This window comes from Pinus tabuliformis, chromosome 6 (assembly GCF_031772625.1).
Source record: "Pinus tabuliformis cultivar Carrire ecotype Pingquan chromosome 6, CPIR1, whole genome shotgun sequence".
Taxonomy (NCBI): Eukaryota; Viridiplantae; Streptophyta; class Pinopsida; order Pinales; family Pinaceae; genus Pinus; species Pinus tabuliformis.
Genome location: NC_142292.1, coordinates 1,498,343,376 through 1,498,363,752, shown reverse-complemented (window position 1 = coordinate 1,498,363,752; position 20,377 = coordinate 1,498,343,376).

Here is a 20,377-nt window from a genome sequence, read left to right as displayed (position 1 = left end):
AGCGGAAATAATACTTCATTTCATTACTGTAAAATACTGAAATATGCTTACAAACAGAAATGGAAAGAAACCAGCTAGGGCGATGGTAGCTTATCTCTGAGAAGAGATGTGGCGGCTACATGCCTCTGAACTGTTCCGAACTGTGTTACAATGAGGCTCGAAGGCCTATTTATTATTGAGAAACAATGAAAAACCCTTCACATCCCGAAACCTAACCCTAGAAGATGAAACGCCAAATTGTGGGCCCCGTTTGGGTAAATTGGTACATCAATTTCCCGGGGTCGTAACTTTGGCATACGATCTCCGTTTGACGCGTACGATAGCTCGTTAGAAAGATGTATCCGAGTACTACCACTTTGGGAGGCAACATCGGTCCATGGACCCATGTTGCCCCAGATTCCCAAAAAAACGTCGTTTAGGGCCTCAAAACGGCTCCGGAAGTTCAGGACCCGAAAAACTGCTAGAAATAGTAAATTGTGCTACAATTTAGGAAACTGAAAATGCTGAAAGAGACAGTTGTGGGGGTCCAAATGGGATAGGTGGGTGGCCACCAACATCCACCTGGATCAACTTGGAAATTATTTTCATTCAAATAATTATTTCATTTTGAACCTTTTATAAAGACATTTAAAAATCTTGGATTTCTTAGTCTTGGGGAATGGGGATTATTCTCTTTCCTGGAGAAATTTAGTCCACGAAAATATGAATGGGTTTTGGTGAAACATGTGTCTAAAAACACAGATTCACATTTTCTTAAATGTAGCAATGTTGACATGGTTTGGAAGAGGTTGAAACTTCCTTATGGTGGTGTTGCACCCCGAAAGGAGGCTATATTCAATAAAGGAATTTTTTTTAGCTTTAATTAGACCAAGATTATGATGATTACCCTGCATATGTTTAAACTATTTATTGGTTGGATCTTAAAATAAACGAATGGGATTTTTCATTTGTCCCTACTACTGACATACGATGTAGGTCATTAGGATTATACAATAACCAACTTCTTTGTCTTGTTAATAATGGTTCTACCTCCATTTGGTCACTTGAAAATAGAGAACTTTGAATTTTTTCAAGTTTCCAGTGAACATATCTTATAATATTTTGAAGATGAATTGGGTTTCAAATGGTGGTTTCTAGATAATATCTCTATGGATATTAATAATAAATTCGTAGGGTACCTTCCTTTTCATGAAACTAGAGGAAAATTACTTTTTTTGGGTTGCATGAAAGCACAATTAAAGGTATATGATTTTCTAACTAGATTATGCACAACAACAATTGTTCATGGTATCTCCATCCTCGAAACATCAGGGTTCCATGTGAGACCGGCTGAAGATTTCAATGATTTGATTGAAAATGGAAATGTTTTCTTGCTTATTCCAAATACATATTCTATTGTTGACATACCTCCACTACCTGTGGATATTGTAATTTATCCTTTCTGGCTTGAACATGTTTATTATTGCACATTATTATAGATCTTATGTTTCCTAATCCTTTCAGACATTTTTTGAAGATCATTATAATTTGAATTTTGACGTTATGCTAAAAACATAGCTATGTCAATTTTCAAGGTATTTGTTAGAGATTAGTTGTGTTTGTTGAATTGAGGCTTCCGTGATCCATAACAAGTATATGATAGGGGTTTCAACATAAATCACATTATCAATCATTTGTCGACGCGTTTCGAACCAACAAGTGTGGTTCATCGTTAGGGCAAGTCGAAGAACCAGATCATGGCTGCATGTTAAATAGAGAGAGAGAGAGAGAGAGAGAGAGAGAGAGAGAGAGAGAAGATCATCCAACGACTATATTTGACTAGGAAACAACTATATTTGACTAGACTGGACAAAGGGACAACTAATATAGTTGTTGTCCCTGTCCCTTGGTCCAGTCTAGTCAAATATAGTCATTTCCTAGTCTATTATAGCCGTTTCCTAGTCAAATATAGCTATTGGATGATCTTCTCTCTCTCTCTATTTAACACGCAGCCATGATCTGGTTCTTCAACTTGTCCCGATGATGAACCACACTTGTTGGTTTGAAACACGTCAACAAATGATTGATAATGTGATTTACGCCGAAACCCCTATCATATATATTAGTTGTGTTATTTAGTTATTTCGGATATTCAAAATGCACTCCATATTTGTTCGTATATTGTGGTCTATGAAAATGGAAATGTTTTCCTAGTTATTCGAAAGAAAGATTTTGTTGATAACAAACCATAATTGCCTAAGTCTAACATTGTTTGAACTTAAACACTTGAAAATATTTCGTTTTATATATTTCCATATATGATTTCTTTGTATAATTTCTTTGAATGTCTATTGAATATAATTTTCATTTGGGTTTCAAGTCTATGCTGAAAACGTTAATCATGCCAATTTTTTTTATGTTTCTATGGATTGCTTACATTGTTCTGTTATTTTGTTTATGAAACAATGTCATCGATGATTTTTTTTTCAATGCAATAATTTAAATATTGGTTGTATATGTATATCCTGCAAATTTGAAAGGTAGGTTGTTATTATTTAAACTTATTTGGTGTTGAAGTTTAGTTGATGTATAAAGTTAGAGAAGATTAATACTTTTAGTTTTTCAAGATGTGAGATTAGATTTTAACATATTTAGGAATTGAAAATAAAAAATTCAATAGAGTTTAAATTTCCTGTAGAAATTTTAAGTGAATGAAAAAGAAAATTTGGTGTGAAAAGACCTCACTCTCTCTCTTCACGTGAGAGAGAAAATGGATATCAACGACAATGGTATCAACATAATAAGGATGCTATAAAAGAGCAGAGAAGAGATGCATACCAAGAAAAGAAAAGAGTTTCAATAAATCATCAAGATGATGAAGTCGTTAATCGTAAGTATGAAAACATGAGTAGTGTGTTATACGGGATTTACGATTGCGGACAAAAGTATCTCCCCTAGGTTTGGTGGCTAACCTAGAACCACAAAGAAACAAGGAATCAAATTCTTTCCTTAAAGTAAATAGATGATAGAATGAAGCCTAACTAGAATCTTTCGTGGGCTTCGCTCCTTCTTTAGCTTGAATGCTCCAATTCTAGCTTTGACTGCCAAAATTAGAACTTACACAATCAGATAACACAAGCCAAGAAACTATAGGATCTATGCAATATCATCTAAATACTCTATTCAATATATCAACGTGGTATTGAAATACATGAAATAACAACATCACATATAAGAAAATAGAGTTTTTTTTGCACTAATATAAACGGAAGGAGTTACAACCATAAATAGGTGTTGATCTTGTATAAGAGCTCCTCCAGGATAACTTGTCCTTTCCTTGTCACAATGGGAATCTCCAATCACTCTAAATGCATGAAATGAAACCTCTCCCAATAGCAACATAAGGGTAGAATCGGTCTCCAAAATCCAACCCCTTTTCATATGGAAGGCTATAAATATATAGAGGAGTGGCATAAGTTGGGAGTTCTTATGCAATTACCAATCTAAGGTTTTAGATCCACCTTTGATGGGAGGATGGGATCAAAGGATAAAGGATGGGAACTCCAAAGTAGGGCAGGATAGGATCTAATTTTTTTATCTGAGGTAATTGGTTGTAACAAATTCTAGAAGCTTCTGGAAGAGGAGGCTTATGGAATTTCTCTATTTTTCCAGAATTTCTAGAACCAATGTAGGTGCAAAGGGGAGAAACTTGTACGTGATCAATGTAGGACACAATGGAGAAACTTGTAGGTGAATGCTATCCAATAAGAGGCCAGAAACTCTAGGGAATGAAAGAGGCATGCTTAGGGCTTTATGAAAGATGATGATAATTGGGAATATGATGTTGATTGATCCCATTAGGAATCTTATTTATTATATGTGATAAAATGGCCTATAACATATTTCCCCCTAAAGAAAAAAGTCATAAATGACGAATGATGACTGAAGTGCTTTACCTTGTGACAATTCGGGATCAAGAACAACTAGCAAGCTTCATCTATTACAATACATTTTTGTCATGACATGTCTGTTGCTCAGAGAGGCATAGCCATACTCAGCACATAAGCTAACATAACATGTACAATGATAAAAAGACTTGCCCACATAGGAAAACTGGTGGACCCATGAATGGATGACTCTCTACATGATCATGGCCATCATACATTATGATCTCTGTATAAATCCTAAAACCGCAGCTTGGACAGATGAAACTAGATCCGAGGTCTTCTATCTCCTTCACACGACCAACCAATGTATGAGTCTAACCATGTGAATCAATGAGCTGAGGTCGAACATGGTAGACACCATCTAATTATTGACTGATGATGTAAGTCATTAACAAAAGGCCATTGATGTAAACTTGTCGCCGAGAGCGAGGAAAATTTCCATTGATGTATGCAAGAACCAAGGTATGAAGGAACATTTCTAAGTCAAGTTCTTGGATAATGTGTTGATGTCGGCAAGAAGTGACCCATCACAGGAGGGCTTTGATGTATCCCCCATCAATGACACGAAACAAGTATCATGACTAAGATAGAATTATGCTGATACAGAAATGGATCAGGAAAGGCATGCATGGAATGAAGGCTTAAGATTATTTTAACGGATATTAACTAAATGACTTCTATTGAACACACCAACGACACTAAATAGAGTTGGAAAAATTGACCCAAAATCGAAATGTAGGCTCTGAAAATGGTATGATAACCAAAATACAAGCAGATTAGCCAACCAAACAACCACGAAGATGAAGTGGAAGAGTGTTGTGTCCAATATTTCCCTAACCAATTGTTCAATACCTCTTTAACTTTTTAACAAGCTTGAGGAGGATAACATATGCTTGATTTGTAAGTTCACCCTTTGGATGAATCCCTCCGAGTATATTTAACGAATCATGAGAAGGAGTGGTTTAGTCTTGTCATGTTCGAAAAGTCCAATGTTGTTTGAATTTTTAACGAGTTGAGAGAAGGTAAAACTTGTCATTGTTTTCACATTTAAAGATTTTGAAAAAGAGGTGAAAAAGAAAACTCCAGATGTCCCTTTTCGTAGATAGTCTCTCAAGTCCGAAAAGGTAGAAAAAAAATTCAAGAGAACCTCTTAGCCATGTTTGACTAAAGTATTCATTTTTCGTATATAGTCTATCTTAGTCCAGAAAAGCATTAAACTTATACTAATTAGACATATTTTCATTTAATTTTACGAGTTCGAAAAGAAAAGTTCTCGGTTATCTTTTCATATTTTGGGAGTCTGAAAAGAGTTGAAAGAGGACTCCTCCTATAGGAACAAGTGGTATAAATGGTAGCAATTGGTTCCGGTCATGATAGAACTTCTCAAAACATGTAGAGGTCATGAGGCTTTCTAATAATACCACTTTTCACAGTGGTTCCTCAAGAATGGGTAAAAAACAAGTGAAAGTGTATGATCATCCAAGAAGACGGTGACGATGGAATGAGAAAACCAAGGCTCATCTGGCAAAAAACAGGCTAATAAAAATGACAATCAAGAGGGATAAAATGGAAATGGTTTCATTTTTACAAAAGCTTAAAACATGGGAAATTATACTTGAAATTGGTTTCATTTTACACAAGCTTGAAACATGGGAAAGTATGCTTGAAAGTGGTTTCATTTTTATACAAGATTGAAATAGCGAAAAATTGTTCTTGAAATAAGTTTGCATGTCCCCAACATAATGAATGAATTCAAGGTACATGCCCCCCAAGCTTCATTTCCTTCACCTTTGTAGACTATTGGGTACTAACAGGTGGATGGAATGAAGGTTCATTTATGAGATCAAGTGAAAGACTCGACTGGGAATTTACGAGATCTAATCAAAGAATCTAATTGAAAGGGGATTTGTTTCATTTTTTAACGAGCTTGACACAGGAAAAGAACTATGCTCATAGGAACCTATTTCATTTTTTAACTAGGTTGACATAGTAAAATAACTATCCTCATGACACCTTGTTTCATTTTTTAATGAGCTTGACAAAAGAGAAGGAACTCTGCTCAAATCCTGATCATGGCCTCTAAGAGACCATGGCTTCCAAGAGGTTCCCATCAGATGGGAGAAAAACACTCTGGAAGGGATATATATCAACGGATCCAATGGAAATATCATTCCCCAATTCCCCTAGTAAATGATTCACCATATCACCTACATGGATATAGGTCAAAAGAAGTTGAACAAAAAGTGAAAGGCTCATCTTCGACAGTAGGTACGTGAATGGGATAAGTTTCCACATAATTGACTTGTGGCAGGAAATATATTGATTACATATTAGGACCAATGAATGAAAGATGGTCAATGGTCAAGATTCTTCCTTCATGCAGAAAATACATCACACGAAAGAGTGAAGAGACAAGCAATCCCTTGATAGAAACATATTCACGCCCAAGCAGTAAATTAAAATCCAAAGTATCTTGGACTACCATCACATAAATATAGACCATTTTTCCTCTCAAAGTAATAGGAAACTTAGGAAGGATCCCTAATGGTTGACCGGTTCCTCTGTCAAAAGCCAACAAATTTTGGGTAATTGCATAAGTTGCAGGAAACAGAAAGCTTGCCAACTAGTTGAGGATAAAATACTAATGTATGTGCCTTAATAAATGATTGTGTTAGTTAGGACTACATTATAATCCTATACTATGATCTAGAAGGGCACATAAGGAGGAAGATGATATCCTGCCAGTCGACCCCAATCAAAGGAAGTAACCATGCTACTTGGAGGCGGTTCCATGGGAATGGGAGAACTTCCCCCTTGTGCTATGGAAATGGGATAGCTGCTCTCCATTTATGTGCGAATTGGATGATTTCCCTCTTGTGTCATGGGAATGGGAGGACCTCCTTTTCCCTTGGAATGGAAGGATTTTCTCCCAATTCATTAGAATCTGAAGAAACGAGAAGAACCTGAGTGGTATGACCCTTACTCTCTATGGAAAAAGTACGACCGACTGAAGCTGGAATCAGGTCAACAATTTTATCAACCAATGATTGGTTGGGAATGGACTCATTGGATTCATGTTCAGAGACAATGGGATTGATAGGAGATGGATTCTAATCAATCACTTCATCAACTAGTGGAGGATTGTGAGAAATATTTCAATAACTAGTGAGGAGACAACGCTGAGAAGCTGTAAGGTTTTCCAGCAATTTGAAGGCTTCATCCATATAAGGAAAAAGATGAATAGGATGATTCTCTTCACATAAATTACAAGGAAAATTGACTTTACCCTTTTTCCCATCGACCTTAATATCACTAGTCGATGGTTTAACACCAACATGATCTCCACAAGTTGATGACAAAGGTTGATGTGAGCCTGTGGACCATACTTCTAATACATGTGGAATACCAGGACAATATTTAAGAAGGTGGTCACCCTTACATAACATGCAATCGAATTTAACTTTATGAGGCTGATTGGAAGATTTGTACATACTAGTTACGTCTGTAGCAATGGTTGCTTGGTTGTCCCCTGCTTATTTTTCTTCTTCTTCTCCGTCATTTTCTTCTTCTTCTGTTCACCAAGAGAAGAGGAAGAAAGGGCTAAATAAATAATAGGTGAAGAACACAAAGGGTCGACTTTAGGATCAGCATGAGGTTGATGTTTTTCAGGTCGAGGAGAAATTGGTTGAGAAGTAGTTTGGACATTTGGAACCATAGGGGTTGAAAATAACAAAATTGGAAAACCAATGGTAAATCCAAGAAGGGACAACATTTACATATAAGGAGCACTAATATTTCCAAAAGAAGTAAAAGGACTATGATTCCTGTCAGAGGGGTTCTCCTTATTGGTAGACTCTGGAACTATTTCCATTAGTCTCAACCTAAGATCTACTAAGAAGTTGTTCCATGGGGAGGATCTTGTTGCACGGTCAATTCATTGATTTTAGAAATTAAAGACACAAACAAAATAAAGGGGTAACTAGGCATAAAGGTTTACCAAGCAACTGTGAAATGCAATATACACCTTGGAGAACCAAGGACTTAACGTACGTGCATGAAATATCCCCTAATTTTGTGTCCAGTGTATCACAGTATACAAGGTGGTCGACTCAGTAACTATGGATGGATAACAACCTATAGGTGACTCCCAAAATATACTCGATGGTACGTGGGAGTGCAGTCTGTAGTAGTGTTGTCTAATGTGTAACCATTTTATGAGAGTGTTCCCATATACTTTTCATGCATGGAGAACCATCCAATATACCCCAAGTATGCGAAGTATGATCCTATACACTTACGTACGTGGAACGAGTTATCACCCCCGAGATTCAATGTTGGAAAACAATGAGATCTCCTACGTTTAACGATGCTGGAACACATCTCTAGCCTATACCTCTAAGTGTTTGCGTTAATGTTACAAATGCTCCTTAGGTTAATTAAGGTGAATTTTAGAGTTTATCTTGAATTATTTTTCGATTTCAAGGGTAAAAATTTGATGTCATCTTAACACACCTATGATGCAACTAATATGAGAAAAATAACTCTTTTCAATTTTGATGAAAGCTATCTAGTGTAGGGAAGAGGTGCAAACAATGATTACACAATCGAATATGCAGAAAACAAAATCTTACTAGCTAGATCTTTCAATTTCACTATTCCAATTCAATTCAAAGAATTAAAATATGCCAATCCTAACAATGTAATCTATGCATGATTCCCTTGAAAACTATGCAAATGTAATCTATATGCAATTTCATTTATTGTTGTGAAAATGAGAATTATAACTATGCAAATGTGATCTATGCAAGAGAATTATTCAAAACAAACACAAGAGGATTCCAATGAAATCAAACGTAGTATGAGATTTCATGAACAAAGGACTCAAACTAAAATTGGGTTAAATTTTCAAAAATCAAAAGAGATGACACACAAAAGGCAATTAATACTCATACACAAATCAGCCCCACACTGACGATTGAGGGGGATCTTTTTTTTTTGCAAAAATGAAAGCAAAAGCACGCAATTTCACACTAGGGAATTCTAGTTTCACAACACAAAAACCTAGATGCAAATGCAATTTTTTATTTATTTTCAACAAACTTAATTTTTGAAATTAAGAAAACTAAGATGGAAATGTTTAATTACTTATTCAAATGAACTATTCAAAATTAGGATTAAAACAACTATTCATACAAGTTGTCAAAGATCAAACAAAATAAGTTTGCAAGCGACCAAATGATAAGAAAAAATAAAAATAAAAATAAAATTCTTACCAAAGGCAATCAAACACAAATGAAAACCAAATGGAGACTTTAGAGAGACCACAAGACACTCAAGAATCAGGGAAGGTGAACTGGAAGTAGGCTTATTAAAGAGACACTAAAAAAAAGGGCAAGTTTTGTGCAAAACCAGGGGCCAACACTAGTGTAGAAGAGGCACTAGTGCTTTGCAAAACTGGTACAGAGTGGGCCCAAGTGAGGTGCAATTCCTTGTCATAGGAACTGGGGGAGTGTTGGTCCAAGGATAGAGGATTCTGACACAAAAATCACACAAGAGATAATGAAATCAGTTCCTAGGTTTGTTCTTGGTTGGGTAAAGCAACCAAGGTCTATCAAAAGAGGTAATGAAACACAATGGACAAAGGAACCACCAAGGGAATACATTGTTCCCCAGTGTGGTCACCAATTTGTTATATGAGATTTATGATTATGGACAAAAGTATCTCCCCTAGGTTTGGTGGCTAACCTAGAATAATAGAGAAATAAGGAACCCAATGTTTTCCTTAAAGTAAATAGATGACGGAATGAAGCGTACCTGGAATGCATTGTGGGATTCACTCATTCTTTATCTTGAATGCTCCAATTCCAGCTTTGATTGCCAAAATTAAAACCTGCATAGTCAGATAACACAAGCCAAGAAACTACGAGGTCTATATAGTATCATCTAAATACTCTACTAAATAGATCAACATGGTATTGAAATGCATGAAATAACAACATCACATATAGGAAAACAAAGAATTATTTGCATTAATATAAATGGAAGGAGTTACAACTATAAATAGGTGTTGATCTTGTAGAAGAGCCCCTATAGGCTAACTTGTCCTTTCCTTGTCACAATGTGCACCTCCAATCACTCTAAATGGATGAAATGAAACCTCTCACCACAACAGCGTAAGGGTAGAATCACTCTCCAAAAGCCAACCCCTTGCATATGGAAGACTTTAAATATATAGAGGAGTGGGGTAAGTTGGGAGTTCTTATTCAATTACCAATCTAAGGTTTTAGATCCACCTTTGACAGGAGGATGAGATCATAGGATAAAGGATGGAAAATCCAAAGTAGGGTAGGATAGGATCCAAATGTTTTATCTGAGATAAACGGTTGTAAAAAATTTTGGAATCTTCTGGAAGAGGAGGCTTCTAGAATTTATCTCTTTTTCCCGAATTTATAGAACCAACACAGATGCAAAGGGGAGAAACCTATAGGTGATCAACACATTCCATAATGGAGCAACTTGTAGGTGAATGTTGTCCAACAAGAGGCCAAGAAGCATTGCTCCTAAAACTGTCTTAGATGATGAAGTTTCAGGAAGAAACTCTGGGGAATAAAAGAGGCATGCTTAGGGATTTGTGTAAGATGATGATAAGGGGGAATAGGATGCAGCTTGATCCCATTAGGAGGCCTATTGATTGGATGTGGAAAAAGGCCCTATAACATAGTGTAATGGGAAGAACATTTTCTTCAAATGTTCCTTTTGCTAGATGTTGAGGGTGTCGAAAAAATTATGCCAGGTTCTAAAGTTTTCTAACAATAGTCTTCTTTGGGAACATCATGTTTACAAAGAGAGTGTTCATACAAGCAAAAACCAGGAGTCGTTTGCAAACAATGGAAGAAATGCAATACTGAAAGATGGGCACAATGATGCCAATGAACAATTTGTGGCATGTGGTTTATTTGTTGATAGTGATATGGTTCCTAGCATGATTGACAATTTGGAACATTCTATTGGAAAAGTTTCATGGGGCATTCCTTGCAGAAATTATATAGTCAATATCGTTAGTGATTTGGAATCTATGCATACTCTCTCTGTTGCAACAATAAAAGTATATTTTTTTCACTTTTTTTTAACATCACAATGAAAAATATTTATTGTTGTATCCTTTTTTGTTTTATCACTTTTTGTAGAACAATGTGGCAACGAATATTGGCCGAGAAATATATTTAGAACCAATACAAACTTTATCTATTCCTGAAGTTCAGCCTCGACCATTAAACTGCCAACTTCAAGAAATGGCCAAACTGATGATATTCTTAGCCGTAAGTATGAAAAGTTGGGTGTTTCATGGGAAGAACATTTTTTTCAAATGTTTCTTTTCCTAGATGTTGCGCATCTTGAAATATTTCCACTTTTGCAAACATTTCCTCACATTAATATTCTTTGGTAACATTGTCTTTACATAGGGAGGCTTCATAGAATTGAAAATCATGAGTGCTTTAAAAAAGGTGGCAGAGATGCAACAATGGAAAATAGACACAATGATGTCATTAAACAACTAGTTGCATCTGATGTTTTTTCCAATAGAATATGTTAACTAGGATGATTGACAACTTGCGACAATTTGTTGTGAATGTCGGAACTAGCGTTTCTTGATGTAACTTTGTAGACAATATTTTTGGTGCCAGATAATGTCTAAATACCTTTTCTGTTAGCACAATACGGATGTTTTATGAATGTAAATTTTTATTTCTTTATGCGTCTTTTATTTTGCGTGTTTTTTCAAAACATTATTCAAGTGAATTATGGTCGAGAAATAGATTTGCAACTAAGGCAAACTTTATCGGTTCCTTGAATTCCACTTGGATGATGAAACAACCAATAAAATTTATATATTTTCTCTCTTTATTTTGTTGTTCACTTAAAAATTTAATTTTTTGTTTCTAAAATTTTGATTTTGACAGTGTGATTTATAATTTTTGCAAACAAAACATAGTCAATTGCAACGAATTTAGAAGAGTGGATTCCATCATTTTATAGAAATAAATGATCCAATCAATGCTCCAATTCGACAAGTTATTTCTCATCATCATCAGTCGAAATTCGTGTTTGATATAGAAAATGAAAGTGCTTGCCATCATTTTAGAAGAGAGATGATTGAAGTTCATAAAAAATTCTAGTCTAGGATTGATAGTTTGGATGTTGTGCAATGTGCTAGGTGTGCAATGAATGTTATCCTGGTATACAAGTTGTAAGATGGCATCAAGGGCCCATTTGTAAAATATGTAAGAGTGAGAGAGGCTCTTGTTGTTTTTCTCACTTTAGAAACATTGGTCTAGGTGAACAACCCAAGGTTCTAAGACTTTTGACACAAGTTTAAGAGATGCTAATAGTAGGAGTAAATCCAATATTTCAAGTGATGCATGCTCATGGTGGTCAATATAAATATATCTGGCACATAATAAGTTTTCCACAAGATATATCTTTGATTGCAAATAATCTTCCACGACGTGTTGAAAAACATGATTTTGTGATTGTTAGAAGACGTAGTGTTCAATCCAAATATTATGAATGCTATGTGAAGAGACAACGTGTGATGGATGAATTTCTTTACAAAATCTAGATGGATAAATATTACGGGGATGTTGAAATTGATATGGATTCAGTTTCTTCTCTCCCATAAAGGCCCACTGATGTGTCTAGCATGCTACAATATGTTGATAGTGATCTTGATGAAATAGGGAGAGTCGACGAGGAGATTGAAAGGGAGGGGGCTAATTCTTTGCACTCTCATCCATCATCCTTTCTTTCTCTCTTTCCTAATTATGAATGTAGGGAAGTGAATCGAATAAGAAGATTTATTGAAAATGCATATTCTACACCTGATGAAGCATTGGATTGGCCAGATATTGGTACATCTCCCATTAACGAATATAATATTGAAGGGTTGCTAGACATGGAATTCCTCACTTTGTTCCCCATATGAGATGTTGATTGGTTGCATCCACGTATTTGTAACGTTGAAATGCACAAACATGGTTTACATCTACTTAGGTATTTTGATCATATATTTGGAAGCCATTAGTTTAGATATTTCCCATTGAATATTATTATGCACCATCATAGGAAAGGAAAAAGTTCTTTCTTTTTGAAGAAGAATATCCATGACAATGCACCTACAACTATTAAAAAGTTGTCATGAACTCTGTGATCTTCCTAACAATAAATTGGATGAGAAATTAATGCATTTTGGTTCTTCTCGTAGGGGTGCAAGGGCATATTGGACAAAGTGTCATTTTGAATTCAATGACATGACTACCCATCTGGGTTGTCCTACTTTTTTTTACATTAAGTGAAGTTGACAAAAAGTGTCTTGAATTACATAGTATTATGCCTTCAAATAGAAATTTTCATCGAGAAAATGAGCATGAAAAAAAAATTGAAAATGTTATTTAGTATCCACATCCAGTTGATTTGTATATGCTCCAAAGATTCAATATATTATGTGAGTTAGTTCTACAGAAATATATTTGTGCTAACGAATTTTGGTATAGGTTCGTTCTTGTTCCTTTTGTCATGTTGATCAAGGATTTGGAAGAAAATATTTGTTGTTATGGTTGGTTTATATATGTTAATTGCATATTTATTTTTGTTAGGTATGAGTGGCAACATATAGTTTCAATGCACATCCGCAATTTTATGTGGTTTCTTGGGGCTTTGAATATGGAAACATTGGATCAGTCCAACCCATTCGATATCCATGTAGCAAAGTGCTACTTTGAAAAATATGTAATAATTTGGAATCCATGTGACATACATTGTCGAAATGTTATAATCCTCAAAGCTTGAATGTTGATCCATGCCTTTTACATACTGAACAAATTTCTTCTTGCAATCCTGAAGAAGATTATGAGCATTTGTTGAACTGAGTGCAAAGACATATGAAATGCAGTGTGGATTCTTGTTTACAAAATAATGGGTCTGTTTTTTCATGCCACTATGATGCTCCATGGAAAATTCATGTTGAGTAAGCATTGTTCATAGATGAAAAATGGAAAATAAATATGAACCAGGATGAAACAATGATCATGTAAATCTTCACATTGTTGATATTTTAACAATGTGGTGAGAAAATGTTGGTTGTCAGCCATCTTTCTCTCGACATGTTATTCTGAAATATATTGTGAAATATGCTTCGAAGGCAGAAAGAAGATCAGAAAGCTATCACGATGTAACAACCCCTGGTTGATTTTCTATGTAAATAAAAATAATAACCAAGGTCACATGATACATATTTCAAGTTGAATGTTGGGAAAAAACATAGTGATGGGGGATCACTTGTGATTAATAAATGGCTATGGAAATTGGAAAAGGAATTAGCAAAGGTAAAGTGGCATTAATTAGCATTTTATTTATGAAATAATGGAAAATGGGATAAAATGAGGAAAAATGAAGAAAATAGAGGCCTTGATGATAAAAAGGATTCTAAGGAACAGTTCACATCTTTTTTCAGTCCAGTCTTTGGCACTCTCATTCTATTCTCTCTCTCTCTCTCTCACACACCCTTGCACGCTTAGAGAAATATTGGAACATTGTTGGAGGATGCTTGGGGCACTCTAGTTTTCATTAGATTTGGAGAAAGAAGGGAAAGGAAAGTGGGGAAAGTGCAAGGGAACAATGGGATTAGTAGCTACAGTGTGATTACTTTGCAAGTATCGAGTTGCACGTATGATTTCCTTTCTATTTTTGGCATACATGGTATATTCATGTGGTTATTTGGCTATGATATTTCATTGGCATGGAGGATTTCCTAGATTGACAATGTTTCTTAGCCTTGTCGTTTCCTGGATAGCCACAGTGTTGTGGGTTTTTCCACTTGTTGTTTCTAATTGGTGCTCAGGTTCCTTATGGCTATGGGTTGTGTTACACAAAAATATCGTCACCATGATTATTTGCAGTCAGTATGGGTCTATCATCACTTGTACTGTCCTCCTAAGGAAGTCTCAGACCTCAGCTCTTAAAATCAAGCTTTGGAAATGGGAGAAAGACATTAAAAATCAATGTAACTCTGGTTCCGCACTTTCTCTCATTGTCACCTGCGGTCCCGCACCTTCTGTGTACAAAAGCTGCGGACCTGCCCGCTCTGTCCCTAACGGTGTAGGTGCGGACCCCTGTGAAAGTCAAAAGGCGCAAGTTTTATCTTAAAAAACTCACTTTGGGTTAATTCTAGAGGTTTCTAGAAGGAATTTTGACGTGGATTGTTCGCTCTGAGGTGGTTCATGCATCCCAAAAGAGAAGGAGCTAATCCCTTGATGAGAGGAGCTATCCCTTTGAAGGAGGGCTTTATCCCTTTGAAGGAGGACCTAGTAACCTCCCTCCATTGCACTATAAATACAGGCATTGGGCTGGTTGCTGGAGAGGTTAGAAGCTAAACATTTTTTAGGGTAAATGCTGGTGAAATCAGGACTTCCTAGTTGAGCTTAAGAGGAGAGATCACATACCTTTTTGGATTCATTGGGGAGTGAGTGAAACTTGTCAAAGTAGAGGAGACTTCTTGCTGGACCCTGGGAGGAGCTTGTACATCGTCAAGGCAAAGGTTGTAAAGTTCTTCTTCTTTTGAATTAATACAATCAAACTCATTTTTCTCAACAAGTATCTCATGTTATTTGTTTCATGGACTCCTTGACTTTCATGTTAAATATGTTTTATGCAATTGGCTTTTCAGGTGCTATTTAATTTGTTTGCCTTGTTTGTGCTTGCAGATTCGCGACAAAGGAGTTCATTTGGATCGAAGGAGCAAGGACATCCACAAGCTTGCGTTGGACCTAAGGTAGGCCCTAAAAACACTTGTTTTCTATTGTAAATCAAAGCATATTTAGAGAAAGATAGTGTTTGGTTGGTTTGCTAGTCATTAGGTCTTCTTTAGATTCTAGGAAGGTCTATCTTGTCCGCAAGATCGACTTATTCCGTGTGACAAAATGGCGACTGCGCTGGGGAATTGATTGTTTTCCTTGTTTTTACTTTGACCTAAGAAACTGTGTTTTTGTTTCTGTTTTTGCCTTGCTATGTGTAAAATTGGGTAGAGTTTGTAGATCCAGGGTTATTTTTTGTTTTTCATAGCTTTGGGAGAGGACCGCACCCTAGCTGTTTGACACAGTGTGTACCTACTCGCAGCTTGGCTTTTAGCACAGAGCGGGACTGCACCTGTGTCAACTGTGGGCATGTGGACCCTGTCAAAATTTTGAAAAACCCTAAGATTTCCTCTGTTAGTCAGCTTAGTGTTTGTTTAGAAATTGTTATCCACTGCCCAGACCTGCATATAACTTGTCAGAAGCTTTCCTTAGATTGATTTCGTTAGTGTTAGGGTTTTAAGTGAAATTCCTAGGAGTTTTGCTTGTTGGGTTTGTTTTTCATTTTGGTTGTGTAGTGGCTCTGAGCTTAGAAGCTATAGGGACTTCAGATCACCTTAGTGTCTACCAGCCTTCTTATGAGTCTGACCATTTATGAAATCTCCCCTTGTTTGAGGAATCCGCTTTGAGTTTTCTCTTTACAAAACTTCGAAAAGCTTGTGTTTGAGAGTTTGGATTTTCATTTTCAAAAAGAAAACAAAATTGGTTTTTCTTGACTTATTTGTGATTCTGCATAAATTGGTCCTTAGCTTACATCTAGCTAAGTAAAACATCCTTAAAAAGGACTTTTAGTAGGCTTTGACTTCAAATAGGTTTTTATAATTTGTGGATCTCAAAGTTAGTCATTTTCATAGTTTTGAGTGTTTTATTTAAAAAATATAAAAATCTCTTTTGGAAAAAGTTTGTTTTGTAGTGGTTGAGTGCTTTGAAATGAAAAAGGGAAATTTTTGTGAAATAACTAGTTGTCTCGTTTTGAGTGCTTTGGAAAGAAAAAAAAACTCTTCTTTTAATTTGTTGAATTGAGAAAGATTTGTGTTTACAAAGTATTTGCATTCTCAAACTCTTTCTTAGTTAGGCGTTCATCGAAGAGAAAAAGATTGTTTAGATCGTCTTAGGTGCATTTTTAGTGATTTTGAGTCGAGTCTTCATACCACGAGTTTCATCTCCGCACCTTTGGACTTAAACAAAAACCACTAAAATTAACGCTTAAAGTAAAATTCACCTAGTAACATTTTTATTTCTAGGGCTCTGATACACCAACTTAGCTTAGGCTTGTGTCTTGGAGTAGGAGAGTAATTAACTCTCCAAGACAGTAAAAACAAACAAGTAGCTATATCTTGTGGTAGGGAAGAAATCCAATTGTTGCATTTATGCTCTAGGAAAGCTCCTCTTAAAGGAGAAGCACGAGATCGTGCCTGAACCAGTGTGGGAATCAATCCTTCCTCATTGGGAACGACACCAGATATTCATGTATTAAAAATGGTAAACCTCGGATTAACCATTGTCGAGGAGCCTGGGGTCACTTGTTGGTAAACCTTGGATTATGTCAAGGAGGCTTCAAGGGGATTGAGCTTGCTACTCTGCCCTTGCGTGCGTATCGGATCGTAGACTGTTCCCCCAGGTATATTTGTCTCAGTTGGTAACCTTAGTGGCCATATTCTTTAGGACTCTTCCTGAGGTGACAGTGGTGGGAAGATCCCATTGTACCTGGAGCAGACGTCGGCTAGACTCACTTGGATTTTCTGGGGGGTTCTCTTCACTCGAGATGGTTAAGTGGAGGAACTTGTGCTAGTCTATTCATTAAGCAGGTTGTCGGGGTAACTGTTCCAACCGCCATTTCTGTATTGAACTCTGCGACATTGGATTTCATCACCAACTAGTGTTTTCAGTCCGGAAAGTTACTGTTTGTGTGTGTTTGATCTCCTAGATTCTTTAGGCATGTGATTCAAATTTGTTTGGTTCTTTAGAGACTTTAGGTGCTTTTCATTGAGATTTTACTTTGTTTGCGTGTGAAGTAGTTAAAAGTTTTCAACTGTGGCTGAATTACCAAGACAGTCCCATAGACTTCGGGGCCAGTCTCCTGAGTTTGTAAACGTGGCTGAGTTACTGAGGAAGTCCCGTAGACTTCGGGGCCAAACTCCTGAGGAAGTACCGAGCCAGCTTGAAGGCTTGAAAGTCCTCGTAACTCCTAGAGACAGTAGAGTTGGGTCACCTGAAGAAGGAGAGTCTTCTTTGATAGTACATCCTGATTTTCAACCGTTAGTAGCAAAGTATAATCCATAGTCAGTGTCTGTTTCTGAAATTGCTGGTAGCTTTTCATCTCCTAGTGATATAGGTGAGGAACCTGAAATATCCGAGCATGAAAGTGAATTTGCTGCTACTCCGACATCGGGGTTTGTTTCTCCAACTTCTAGTGGTCCTAGTTCACCTAGGGTAGAAAGAGTAATCACCCAATATCTTCCTTCTGGACTTATTGCTATTGAAGAACTTGCTCCGGAAGAAGACGTAGGCATCCCTATCCCTGAAAATCAACCTGTTATTGAACTAAGGGAGCGTGAATCAATTTTTTACAGTCCACCTAGGAGTAGTTCTTGGTATCTTTCTTTTGGACTAATTTTCTAGAAAAATTAGGGTTACGTTTTTCACCACCTCGTGCTCCTTATCACCCAACACCTAGAGGTTTTTATACTCCCGTCAATATGGCAGGATAGTCATCCATGTTTACTCAATCGCCTAAATCTTTTTTGTACAGCGGTCCTTCTGTTCCCTCTGGGTATCAGTCACTTTCTGGTACTTTTTTGGGAGCATCTCCTCAACCCATTGAGCAAGGGTTACTAACTGGAAACAATGGTACTAAGCCGTTGAGCGTAGAAGACATTCTCATGATGTCAGGTTCTATTCCCAATCCTCAACCTCAAGGTGGTCAATTACCGCCTGGGGGACAGCCTCAATTAACGCCTGGGGGGCAACCTCAAGGTACACAATTTGCATCTGGGGGGCAACCTCAAGGACAGTACATACCTATGGGACAGTACGTTCCTCAAGGTCAACCCCAGACTCAATATGTACCCCACGGTCAACCCCAGTATCAATTTATACCTCAAGGTCAACCCCAGTATCAGTATGTGCCTCAAGGGTATCAACCCCAAGGTTAATACTCGAACCAAGGTTTCCAACCACCCTCCAGTCAAACGTATGTTCAAGGAACGGGAAATGTACCTTTCAATTATCAATCCTACCCTCAATCCGGTTATGGTCCTCATTATTCTCAACCAGTTATGGGTCAGTACCCCGGAATGAATATAGTGTGGGATCCATCGCAAGCTCAACAGGTATTGTAGCCAAGTGTACAGCTCTCATCTCAAACTGGACAACCCTTAGTTTCTGGTTCACCCCAGCAACCAGTCCAATCTAACATTCAAACTTATGTACCTTCGGTAGTTTCTTAGCCTGGGCCTAGTACACCTCGTACTCCGCCTCAAATGACTGCTACAACTGCCGCAACATCTATTCAATCTACCACACCTACTTCTGGAGTATTGACAGCTCCGGTTTCTACTGTTCCTGTATCTACTCCTCAGACATCTTTACCACCGTCTGGATCTATATTCAAACTTCGGTTCAAATGCCTGTAGGACAACCTGGTTTAAGTACGGTTGTCACAAGTCGACCACAATTCACTTATCAACCGTACCAAGGACAGTACCAAATCGGTCCTGTTATGCAACAACCAGTCTATCAGTATCAACCGTACCCTGGGTACACTTATCAACAACCTCAACAACCCCAGTATGGTCCAGTTAATCCTGGTTTTCCGGGAGGATACAATATCCCGAACGCGATTGCTATTCCTAGTTATCCTGGATATCCTCCTCCTGGGGCTGGTCTCATGACCCAGAGTTTTAGGGATCCTAATTGGCAGTTACCTTGTATCGCAACTTTGGACTTACCTGACTTGTCGCACCTAATCAACGATCCCATTAATTATCTTCCATTTTGGCCGCCAATGCTGAATAATTTGCCCAATGACATTCCCAAGTTCGAAGGTAAATCAGGAGAGGACCCGTCGAACCATGTGATGACTTACCACCTCTGGTGTGCATCTAACTCCATTACAGATGATTCAATCCGTCTTAGACTTTTCCAGCGCACTCTAATTGGTCTCGCGGCCAAGTGGTACATTGAGTTACCGCGATGCACTTTTTATAATTTTAGTCAGTTAGCTACCTCGTTTTTAACTCATTTTCAGTTGCCAGTCCGATATGACAATGGCACGGAATTGTTAACTTCGCTAAAACAATCAACATCCACTTACATTTCAGATCATATTCATGAGTGGAGACGTCGACGATGTTTAGTGAAGGTATTCATGCCGGATCAGATCTTGGCTGAGTGGTTTGTAAAATCTTTGTTGCCAAAGATCACTGAAGATGTTACTAAAGCCGGAGTTGTTACTGAGGAGCAAGTAATTGCTCAAGCACAGTACCTTGACTTGGTCTATACTCAGTCGGGTACGTTACACGAAAAAATCCCTGATCTTCCCAA